Below are 12,985 nucleotides of genomic sequence, written 5' to 3'. Positions count from 1 at the left end.
CTGTTTCTAAAAGGGAAGGGAATTAATGCAGGAAATTCTTTACAAAGGTGACCAAGGAATTGAGTCCTAAACAGGGAAAAGTGAATAATCCAGGGATTAGCAACAGCTGGAGGCCACTACCGCTCCTAGACCCAAGAGAGAAAAAGGAAAAAGGGGTGTTACAGAACACAAGGGCTGAGCCCACCACGGTGTGCTGGTCAATGTTTAACAAATTGGTTCTCTGTCAGTGGAAAGCCAGGATTTGGCCTATTTTAAGTCATCAATGTGATATTGATGGAGTTAGAAAAACATAAACATGGAGTTGAAAAAAATAAACAAAACTGTCCCTCATGAACTGGTGTGAGCTGGCTCACACACTAGGATGGAATCATTTGACAGAAGCTGTGGCCACGGCAGGAAGCTGACAGCAGCAGAGAAGGAAGGGAAAATACCCTGGCTTCTCCAAACTGCCTGTCATCACACACTACTGCCTGCAGTTGGGTCAACCCAGACAGAAAGATGCCCAAACAAGAGAAATGCAACCTGCAGGGACCAGTCCCGCTACAACTCACACAGAGTGAGGAAGGGAGAGAACTGAGATACTTGGAATCCTGCTGGTATTTTCAATATACTCAATTAGATTAACTTAGCAATGTAGGGTTGAAATGCATGAGGCCTACATTTGCAGATAAAGTATCAGCATGCAACTAAAAGTTCAAATTTGGCCTCAACATACAAAACCAATGACAGTTTTTAACCTTTGAGTAAATATTTAACAGGAGTGGGCACTGAGGTACCTGGATTGAACATCTCATAATGTTACAACATGCATTTATGAGGCATTTTCTGCAATACAAGGAAAAATTAAAATGATTAAAATTCCATTCATCACATTTCAAATTTCAAAGTAAACACTCACCATGCATTCAGTTCATTCAGGAACCATTTCTCTGTGCAAACTGTTCCAAATACTTGGCATATAGTAGTGGACAAGATGGACAAAATCTCTGCCCTTGAGGAAACTGCACACTAGTAGAAAAGCAAGACGCTAAAAACAAATAAGCAAACCATGTAAAATATTAGAAAATAATAAGCACAATAGGGAGAAATAAGCAATAGAATGGGGATAGTGAGTGATTAGGGCCTTTACAATTTTTAAAAGGTTGGGAGGGAAAGGCCTCACTGATATGGTGTCATCTAAGCAAAGACTTGAAAGAAATGAGGAGTAAGCCATAGGGGCTTGGGGCGGGAGCAGGGGAAACTGCCCCGGGTGGAAGTTGCTCAATGTATTTTAAGAACAGCAAAAAGACTGCGGCAGTCAGGAAAGAGGCACTACAGATCACGCAGGCCATTGTAAGGTTTCCAGCTTTTACCATACATATTGTAATTGGGAGCTACTGAAGAATTTTGAGCAAAGGCCTGGATCACTCTGGCTGCTGTGTTTGAAATAGACTGTAGAGGTCCAACAATGAAAGCAGGGAGGCCAATTAGGGGGCTACTAGAACAGTTCAAGCTCTAGAGAATGATGTGGCTTAGGTCAGGGTGGTAGAAGTAAAGGTTGCAAGAACTGGTCAGATTCTGGATGTATTTGAAATATAGGTATAATAGGATTTGCCAAAGGATTGGATGTAAGACGTGAGAGAAAGACCGGAAGTTCAGGGATCACTAAAATTTGGGCCTTAGAGATGACAACTCTGAGTGGAAGAGTTTTTGGGGGAAAGATCAGGTTTTGTTTTTGAACTTGATAAGTTTGAGGTGTCAGATATTTACAAGAGGTTGCATCAAATTGGATAGAACATTATCTTGTGTTCAGATATAGGCCTGGGCTGGAGATACAAATTTGAGAGTTGTCAATATATAGATGGAGTTAAGGTCATGAAAATGCATCAGATGCCTAATGTTTGTGGATTGAGCCTGGCAACCTCTGTCAATTGAGGTTCTGTGAAGAAACATTAAGACAAACCCCCAAGGCACCCATTGTATGTGAAGGATTAACTTCCTTCCTATGCACCTAGAACTAGTTATTATTCTTAGAAAAAGTTGAGAAAATGTTCTCTGAAATCTTTTTTTTGTGTCCATGGTTCAGATGAGAAACCATGGTTGAAAAGGACTGATAGGGAGTTTGAGGTAGTCAGGACAATGACGGGGGCGCAGGAAGGAAACTGAGAAGTGGCCTTTGCGATGGGAAGAAAGCCAGGAAAGCGGGAACCCTGGAGAGTAAGTGGAGTGATCAGGAGTGTCAAACGCTGCTGATGGGTCCTATGAGGCGAGAACTGAGAATTTATGGACAGATTTGGCTACAAGGAGATCTAGGGACCTTGACAAGTACTGTTTGAGAGGATGGTAATTGGACTGGGCTTAGGAGAGAATAGGAAAAATGAATATTTTCAGGTATAGTTAGATAGTGATTCAAACTGGGTCCAAAACTACCTGTTAATCATTTCTCAAGTGTCTGATTCAATCAGATTGAAGAATATTTTCAGTAGGCTTAGCTTTTAAGAAAATTATATGTATTTTCAAGAATTTACCGTAAACCTTGTTTTTTTTCCAATGGGTGACAACCAAACAAAACTAAAATATATTAGATATTAAGACTCCAACTCACATCCACAAATCTGGATTTCAAATATTTGTGTTCATAAATAGCTTTGTTAATGTTACTGGTTAACTTGAAAATAAGTAGGTATTAGAAATCTAAACTTGTGAAATAAATTCATGCTAAAATAGAACTTGTAGCTTTAACATATTGAGCTTTTACTTAAGTTTCGTTTGCAGAATATTTAAAAATCACTGACACAATCTAGTCATTTCTATTGTTTTAAACTTCTTTTTAAACACATTACATATACGGAGAGCTTCAACCACTTGAAAGTTGGTGGCTGACAGTATAAAATATACATTTTATAGTCCTCATTATCCACTAGTCTGTTCAAATAATTTGTGCAGATCACATAAATTCTCTGAAACCTGGTCTCCTTTTCTGTAGAACAAAAATCATAATACTGGAAGCATTCATTAAAAATGCTTTAAGAGTCTAGCAAGTACAGTCTCTTATTAGTGATAGTAAGTGACATATTAACCCTGAACTAACGAGACCAATTAGAAAATGTGAGATGTTGGCTGGCTTAGGCAGATGGCCCAGCAGACTCAGGTGAATGGAACAAAAAAGAATCTAAAATAATAGAAAGTGGAAATATAATGTGCAGAGCTCCTATCAAGGACTTTTTGGCATACTCCCTGTCAAGCCAATGCTCTCCTGGAAGCTTTTGGGGGCCACAAGCATGATGTCATAAGTGAAAGGGCAGCCTCCACACATGCACTGTGTCATACACACCTTCACTTACATGGCTTCAACTCTTCTCCACTTACATCATCCAAGAGCTTTAGTGATTGGGGCATGGATACTTGAGATTCTGTGGACTCCTTTGCTTTTCACATTCAAGACTTTCTGAAAACAGCTGCAGAAATACCAAGACCTTTGGAAAAGGCTGATCTTAGTACATTTTCAGCCAGACTGCAAGCTGAGAGAAGTGGAAATATTACCAGCCTATTTTCCTGAAATCCCTGTCAGAGCTGCTCCAGCAATTTCTTGGCTTTCCACATGACCTCAAAACAGGACAATCTCATTTTCCAAATCCATCTGCTTTTTTAGCTTTACTTCTAGCCTTACATATGCAATTAAGTCAGGCACAATAGCCCCACAGTCCCAATAGTACCCAGATCTTGAAATCTGAGTTATGATGACCATAGAACACATAAATCAGATGGTAAACTCAAATCACAAATCCTCTACCCAATGGTTCAACTCCAAGAAATTCATTACCAGCAACATACTGCAACATATTTTCAGACAAGCTAAAAGACAAATGCTTTTATGTTGAAGTGATCTTTAGCAAGGGCTGTGACTAGGGTTGGCAAATGTCAAGAATTTCAGTTAATATTATGTCATAGCTAGAGATTTCAAATCCAGAATAACCTAGAGGAAGGACTGAAAGAAAAAATGGTTACCAATGTTTAAGGTAAAGAATATGGGTCAAGAACTTCAAACTAATGTTTCATTCCCTCAACCTGGTATTAGCAGATTCAGGAAGCTGTTGTGAACAAGCAGCTCTGCACAGCCCACTCCTGCCTGCATGGAACTCCACACACTAGCCACAGCTCAACACACAGCACTCTCTTGGGGACTGCTGCATCCAAGAACTCATGCAGCCAGTCCTCTTGGAAATAAAAGTTAACCTTTCCCTTCCCAAGAGACATAAAACTCTCTCCGATAGTCCCTCACTCAGAGCTGTTTTCTGGGCAAATGTCCACAGCAACCCCCATTCAGAAAATCAGAAATCAGGTTGCCAAGGAAATGAGAAGTTAAAGAGACAGTATTGAGAAAACAGGCCATGTTGTCCCATGCCTTAGCAGCCCTTCCAAAATTTCTAGGAGACTGATTTAAATTTGGTTCAGGCCCAAGACACAAATGTATTTTTTCAAAGGGACAGAGTAATCCTGGGAAGTCCAATCCAAAGAACACGAAAGGGTCAACTTAAAGTCTCTTACAAGGGTCCTCTGATCAGTTGTGGACCGCATCCAACTTCTGGTGCCTGTCTCAATTCTAACCCAAAGCAGCTGCTCAGCGCCAGAACAACACTTTACTGCCTGACACAGGAAGGCCTACAGGTAGGGTTGAATGTCACAAGTGTATTCTGGTAAGTAGTGAGGCTTCACTTTTCATTTTATTCTGGTTCAGCTGTCCACCCTCAGGATTGGAGCAGAGCTAGACCAGCTTCTCATCCTCCCTTCATGTCCCTTCCACCAGTAGGCACTTGTGACCAAAAAAAAAAAAAAAACAACTAATCTAGAATGCCACTTCACCATGTCAGATAGCATGAACTTAAGAAAGAAAGAGTAAAGAGGGGAGAAATGATGGAAGGAAAGAAAAGAGAGGGAGGAAAGAAGAAAGGAAGGAAGATAGGTCTATATATTTTTGTTTTTTTTGAGACGGAGTCTAAAGAAAGATAAAAGAAGAACTAGGGGACCAAATCATTTTCAGCTTCCAGGTAAAATGTGCCTTCCACCAACCTAAGATGTTCAGAAACAGGCAAATGGCCTACTTTTAGGACTCAGTCTTTCCTATGGCCTACAAGGACTGTTAGGATTTACTTTATTCTGTCGTGCATATTTGATATATTAAAATTTTCTGGCTGGGCACAGTGGCTCATGTCTGTAATCCCAGCACTTTGGGAGGCCAAGGCGGGCTGATCACAAGGTCAAGAGACTGAGACCATCCTGGCTAACATGGTGAAATCCCCTCTCTACTAAAAATACAAAAAAAATTAGCCAGGTGTGGTGGCGCACGCCTGTAGTCCCAGCTACTCGGGAGTCTGAGGCAGAACAGTTGCTTGAACCTGGGTGGCAGAGGTTGCAGTGAGCTGAGATCATGCCACTGCACTCCAGCCTGGGTGACAAGAGCAAGACTCCATCTCAAAAAAATATATTTTTATTTCCCTGCTAGCATTTTTTGCTTTTTATAAACAATTATCATATAGTAAAATGGACTTTTGGGGGCAGATGATTCTGTGAATTTTAACGCACATAGATGTGTGTAAACACCTCCACCATCAGGATCCAGAACAGTTCCATGACCCCAAGAACCTTCCTGTTGCTACTCCTTTATAGTCACTGCTCCCACCCTACCTGCAACCACTGATCTGTTCTTCATAGATTGTTGTTTGTTCCATATTCCCAAACTTGTAATGCTATTGTTTATAGAATGAGAGTTAAGCATCTCGTTACTGTAGTTGTTTTAACTAATTGTAGCAAAAGGTATTCAAAATAAAATGTAAATTTATGTTAATAAGCATGAAACTATAAAAGGTGAACTACCTGAACCACGACCTTTAATTCCAGCCAAAATCAACCTGGGCCTGGGCAACCTAGAAAACTCAACCCTGTTCACAAAGGCCTGGACCTTCTCTCTTCCCCAGCGAAGCTTCATTCACCCTGCTCCTGAATACCCTTTAACCAGCTGCATTTTCAGAACTGATGATGTATATGGTTCATCTAGTCGTGGCCCACTGCTCCCCGCTGGGATGGTTTGCACTCTGTCCTGTGCACTAGCCACTCCAAGTAATTTGTTCACTTGGGCCAACTTCCAGCCTTCGGCCCCAAGCCTTAGGAACAGCCATAAGGCCAATACACTTTCTTATTCCAATCTCATCCCCAGCAAGTGGCAAGTTCTGAAGATAATACATTCTTCAGCTTGCAATAAAATAATCTGAAATATCGCCATATATGTATCTGCCACATATATGACTTTATAGAAAATATAAGATATTAAGAACTCAAAAACTATATTACACAGAATAATGTAATAATATATATAAATATGTATTATGATTCTCATATTCATAGACACATAAATATACATTACCAGATTCAGTAAATGAGATTAGATCACCACAGAAATAAGACATTTTGAACAGTCACTGAAGTGGCCCTTTATGTTGAATCATTAAGAGTTGAATAGTCGGCCGGGCGCGGTACTGTCTCTTTAACTTCTCAGTGCTGCGCTCGGACCAGACACATGCTCTAGAATTGCACTCTGTATGTTGTTCTGAATGGGGGTTGCTGTGGACATTTGCCTAGAAACACAAGCTCTGAGTGAGGGGAAGCTATCGCAGAAGCGAGAGTTCTTATTGTCTCTTGGAATGCGGAGAAGGTTAACTTTGAGTCTCTGTGCAAGAATACAAGGAACGACTCGGACTGCTGGACTGATGTCAATTGTGTGTGTGCGCGCAGACCACCCCAGTGCCTCCTCCCTATGAGTAGAAATACAGATTAGCTGTGACTGTTGAGCTGTGGCTAGTTGTTGTGGCCGTGTTCCGAGTAGCGCAGCAGGCGCGAGCGAGCCCCAGCTACCTGGGGCGTGGGACGCACGAGCCTGCTTGTTGAGCACATAGCCAGCTGTCGCAACCCGTGAGTCCGTGCTCTTGCAGTGAGCTGAGAGCTCGAGACCTACTCCGCACGTCTCTGAGACATGCTAGACATTGAGTTGAAGTTTTGGAGACCCCATCAAGAGTCTCACCGACTTCACGTACACTATCTATAGTAACACAATATATTCTACTACAAGAGATACCCTATCATACATAAAGAATAGGATCCTGAGTAGATTTCGAAATTCACTTTCCTCGACTAATAGAACAATTACATATTAAACGAGAGTTGAATAGTCTATTTCTCATAAAATTATATGATCTGAGCATTTTGCTTAATGCTTGACTTTAAGTCTATTAAAATTCAACATTATTAAATTAACATTAGTTATGCATATTTCAGGTTTATAAATAAAAAATGCACAAGTTTCCAGTGTCATCAAATTTCTCAGGTCCTCTAATTAAATTGAAATCTAGGGAAAAATATGGCTTACTAATGTTTAAGATATAATTGAGGCTTATATACCTATTCCATACTCTCTCAACATTACTATCTTCTTTAACTATTATCCAATTAATTACTTTCCTAAAGATAGAATTACGGGACAATCCCCTGTTGTATTATTTGTTTGCATAAACTTAACAACTTTTTTGTTCCTCAATTACTGGGCTATTATCAATTACATAAACCAATAATATGAAACTTTTTTTATTGCAGTCCTTTTTGGAACAAGCCAGGAAACAAAGAAACAGCTTATTTTTTCATAGATCTCTTTCCTTCCTCCTTAACTCACAATTGTGACATGATAGAGCTATCACTTCAAGGCATGTTTCTGATAGCGTTAACACTCACTAACCCAGAAGTAGAAATCCATCACTCCCATCTCTGATATATTAGTATGTTAACCTCTAGTGGGCAATGGCCCAAAGAGGGGCTCCAATCCAAATGTTTTCTATATAAAGTGAGCATCCAATATTAAAAGAATACGCATCTATGGCAAATAACCAAGTCATGTTCATTATATTCAATTTTATAATGAAATGCAGATTTTCATTATAAGGCAAATCCCTACATTCAAAACCCTAAATAGAATAATCCTTTAAAAATAATGCTTACTGATTAAAACACTAACAATTTTTTTAAAATTATTTCTGCATTTGAATTAAGTATGTTTTCATTTGGGCAACAATGGGATACATTTTTGTTCACTTTTGGTTCGGTAGTTTCTCTCAAACAGGCAGTGTAGCCTCCATTGCTTTGATGATCTCTTTTGATAATCAGCTAAAGATACTGCATGTTACTGACACACTTTCAGGGAAAGATCATTTAATAAATATTGAGACCTATACTGTTAGCCTGAATCTCCCTACTCCCTTTGCCTTCCTACCCATCAGATTCTCCCTTTTTCCCTTTCTTTAAGGCTTCATGAAAAGATAAATAATCATACTGCTACCTATTCGTGATTGCAACTACAAAACTTAACATTCTTTTAAAATCTGCATCTACTTCTTTCAAAGCTGAGAATTCTCTCTGGAAAACTGTTCATATAAACATACATACGACATTTTGCAAATAATTCCAGGGGTTCAAAGCATCTCTAAAATCCATCCATAGGTGTAGAAAGTGTCTGTGGTCCCCCAGAGTAAACACTGCTCCACAAGCCAATTCCCACACAGCCACCCATTCAACTCCCACCTAGCCCAAGGCTTGCCACCTCATCAGCCCTTCCTTCAGTCAATAGTGCTGAGCCCAAATTAACTTGTGGCTCCTCATGAAGCCTTTCCAAGCTCTTTCAATTCGTGTGGGTTTCTAACTTTTCTAACTTCCTCATAGAAACAGAGTCAAGTCTTAGGACGTAGCCTTCAGTTTCCCTCTAGATAATTCATACAGGTAAATTAGGCCCTTAAACCTAACTGGTAAACCCCTGAAAGCAGATACGATGTGCCTTACACCTCTGCAGTTTCCCCCACAGCACCTGGCACAGTGCCAGAAGCTGAATGAATGTTTTTTTATTGTGTAATCAACCCACCTATCTGCTCATCTTCTGGGTAGCCTCTGTCCCACCACCCCTACTTGCCCCACAAGGATGGGGCCAGGAATCACAACTTTATGAGTTGTATCTATGTTATGCAGTGATCAGGAGCTATCACTCACTTTTTTATTTATTCACTCAGCAAACATTATTAAGTTCCTACTATATGTCAAGTACTAAGGTAGGTACTGGAAATACAAAAGAGACAGAAATGTAAGCAAATTATTGATGAAGCAATAACAGAGTCACATATAAGGCAGCAAAAGAAAGGAGTAGAAAGGAGCAACTATCTATCTAGAGATGTTAGTGAAGTCATGGTGGAGAACACGGTGCTTGAAATAGATGCTAAAAAAAAAAATTGGTATGAATTTAACCAAATGACCCAAGATGGGAAATGCATCCAGGAGAGAAACAGCAAATGCAAAGACACAAATGCATGAAGATAACATGTATTTTATCCTCTCCTCACCTTCCCTGGTCAGCCCTGGCATAAGCCTCCATTTCAGCAAGGTCAATTCACTTCACCTTTAGGATCATTTACATGAACTAAGTAATGGGAATTTATTTTTTAAAATTTACTAAGATGCGCTGCCTAGCGAACATGAATTTCAAAATACTAAATAAATTTAGTATTGTGGGTTTGGAAATCCAATTCAAATCCAAATTATGGGTTTGGAAAGAAATACATGTGACTAACTCAACATTCATTTTATTGGGTTACATATTTTTATAGAGAATATTTTTAATACAATTTTAATTTTAATGATCTGTCTGCCTTTAAGGGATAAAATAACATCAAGAAAATTGCTGTAAAGTTATTTATTCAATGTTTCCATTCCTGTATCATTTACCTCTCCAAGTGAGTTTCAGTTTCTCTGCCTGCTGGCTTTGTAAACCTCTCGTTGGACTTTAACAACTATGGAATCACTTTTACTGTGAAGTTTAATATCCTGCTTTAAAATCCAAATATGATTCACATATTGCATCTTCAATATTTCTAAAGCAAAATGGTCTGCTTGGGAATTTTTTTAGATGACTTTTCTCCAGAATACTTAAAAACATGCCTTCCAATATCTGGAAAGGGGACTTTAAATACATGCATAATACTGTTTTCCTGCCTTTTATTTTAAGAAGGCAAATTAATAATACTGCTAAACTAATTTTAAGAAATGCTAATGGTATTAAAATGCATCAATAGTCTGGCTAAAAAAAAAAGTTGAAAAAATGTCAAGAACAAATGGTTGCAGAGGTGTCAGTCTTGGCACTTAATACTTTTTCGGAGACCTGAGCCTGTAATTGCTTTTAAAGACATAAAAGTCCTTGCTGTCTCTCTCTCTCTCTTCAGTAGATACAGAGATTTCATTTTGAGAGCCTAGAGGATGTTCCAAAATTTATAATAAAGACATAAAGCCTCACTGATGGTGCTATATAAAAGGTGTTTTTACAGTTGTTAATCTCAGATACACATAAGCAAGCAAAAGTTTCCCAAGGAAGTAATTTAAAACTATTTAGAGCTGTTTCATGAATCTCTGAGTTCAGATCTTGGCATCTTTGTAGCCATTGGAGTTCTGGGACCACAAAGTTGAAAACAGCAAGGGAATGAAGCCCTGGATCCTCATACTAGAATGGTGAGATAATGATAATCAGGATAATATATTACACTTGTATTGTGCTTTATAATTGTAAGAATTCTTTCCCAAGATTCATCTCATGTGATCATCCTAAACCTCCAACAGAAATAACAAGTCTAGATTTCAGAAGCAACACATCCAAGGACATGTGGCCAGCTAGTGGCAAGACTAGAATCAAAACCCAGATCTTGCTGACACAAAATAACTTTTCCATTACACTTGATATAGAATGACCAATCACTCTTTCTACCCACTCTTCCTGCATTTGTTTTCCATTTCTTAACAGAATCATTGATTTTTTAAAATATATAGTATTTCAGGATCCTCAGACCTTCATTTTAAGTTTCCAGTTTTAAAAATTTATTCATCGGCCCAGTATCAAGTTCCTCTTTATTCAAAGTTAGCCTTAGTGGAAGAAGGGCAGTCCAAAGCAAACAAAGATGTTTTGCATTCACTTCTCTTTGTTCCCTTGTACATCATTGTTGAAACACATACTGAATACCTCTCTCAACCAGCAAATTTTCTTCCCAGTCATTTGTTGAGCCTTGCTTCTCTGAGAAAGCACTGTAATTGGTTTCCTTTCCGGGTTTCCACAGAAAATCTCCCAGAGACATCTCAGGGAGCATAAAATGCATGCAGCAAGGTCTAAGTGATACTGTATATCTAAGATAATAAGACTCTAATATCAATCTCAAGAATGCATTATTAAATAAAAGTTTTTCCATTCTTCCAATGCTGTACAAAAAAGCCCTCAGAAAACCAGCAAAGGAATAATTTTTCCTGAATTCCCAACTACTGAACAAGCACCAGATTTCTTCTATTAATTAATTTGTTCATTTATAGGTTTGACATGAAACCTACCTGCCAGCAGCATTCTAGGTCTTGGGGATTCAGTAGTGATAAGGTAAAGTTTCTGCCTTGCAGAGCTTACATTCTAGAAGGAGAGTAAGACAGACAATATATCCGAAAGCAAATAATACCAGATATTGTTAAATATAATGAAAAAGTAAAATAAGGTAATAGGATAGCACATAATGGCAATGACAGGCAGAGAGGAAGCAGGAAAACCAATCGGGATGTGATTATGTTAGCCCAGGTAAGAGATGAACTATTCGGGGGGGCACCCAAGATGGCCGAATAGGAACAGCTCCAGCCTCCAGCTCCCAGCGTGAGTGACACAGAAGACGGTGATTTCTGCACTTTCAACTGAGGTACCGGGTTCACCTCACTGGGGCATGTCGGAGAGTCGGTGCTGGTCAGCGGGTGCAGCCCAACCAGCGAGAGTTGAAGCAGGGCGAGTCATTGCCTCACCTGGGAAGCGCAAGGGGGAAGGGAATTCCTTTTCCTAGCCAAGGGAAACTGAGACACACAACACCTGGAAAATCGGGTAACTCCCACCCTAATACTGCGCTTTACTAAGGGTCTTAGCAAACGGCACACCATGAGATTATATCCCACACCTGGCCAGGAGGGTCCCACGCCCACGGAGCCTCCCTCATTGCTAGCACAGCAGTCTGAGATCTAACTGCAAGATGGCAGCAAAGCTAGGGGAGGGGCGCCCGCCATTGCTGAGGGTTAAGTAAGTAAACAAAGCCACCGGGAAGCTCAAATTGGGTGGAGCCCACTGCAGCTCAAGGAGACCTGCCTGCCTCTGTAGACTCCACCTCTGGGGACAGAGCATAGCTAAACAAAAAGCAGCAGAAACCTCTGCAGATGTAAATGTCCCTGTGTGACATATTTGAAGAGAGCGGTGGTTCTCCCAGCACAGAAGTTGAGATCTGAAAACGGACAGACTGCCTGCTCAAGTGGGTCCCTGACCCGTGACTAGCCTAACTGGGAGACATCCCCCACTAGGTGCAGACCGACACCTCACACCTCACACAGCTGGGAACACCCCTGAGACGAAGCTTCCAGAGCAAGAATCAGACAGCAACACCCACTGTTCAGCAATATTCTATCTTCTGCAGCCTCCGCTGCTGATACCCAGGCAAACAGGGTCTGGAGTGGACCTCAAGCAAACTCCAACAGACCTGCAGCTGAGGGTCCTGACTGTTAGAAGGACACTCTAAACTCACAATTAAAAGAACTAGAGAAGCAAGAGCAAACACATTCAAAAGCTAGCAGAAGGCAAGAAATAACTAAGATGAGAGCAGAAATGAAGGAGATAGAGACACAAAAAACCCTCCAAAAGCTCAATGAATCCAGGAGCTGGTTTTTTGAAAAGATCAACAAAATTGATAGACTGCTAGCAAGACTAATAAAGAAGAAAAGAGAAAAGAATCAAATAGATGCAATAAAAAATGATAACAGGGATATCACCACTGACCCCACAGAAATACAAACTACCATCAGAGAATACTATAAACACCTCTACGCAAATCAAGTAGAAAATCTAGAAGAAATGGATAATTTCCTG

The 12,985-nt window shown here is 39.9% G+C and overlaps 1 protein-coding gene across 6 annotated transcripts in view; it reads right to left on the bottom strand.

Moving 5' to 3' along the window:
- Positions 1–12,985, bottom strand: part of RGL1 (ral guanine nucleotide dissociation stimulator like 1) — a 297,516-nt gene that overhangs the window by 231,779 nt on the left and 52,752 nt on the right. For 2 of the 6 annotated variants that reach the window (XM_017848079.1, XM_017848083.1), the window contains exon 1: positions 899–1,003. The exons of the other annotated variants lie outside the window; for them this stretch is intronic. The gene's annotated coding sequence lies outside the window, so the exon portion shown is untranslated. Of the gene's footprint in view, positions 1–898; positions 1,004–12,985 lie in introns of those variants that run through there. 6 annotated transcript variants of the gene reach the window in all.

Source organism: Rhinopithecus bieti, unplaced genomic scaffold, assembly GCF_001698545.2.
Source record: "Rhinopithecus bieti isolate Rb0 unplaced genomic scaffold, ASM169854v2 scaffold_27006, whole genome shotgun sequence".
Lineage (NCBI taxonomy): Eukaryota > Metazoa > Chordata > Mammalia > Primates > Cercopithecidae > Rhinopithecus > Rhinopithecus bieti.
This window is presented reverse-complemented; position numbering and strand designations above follow the sequence as displayed.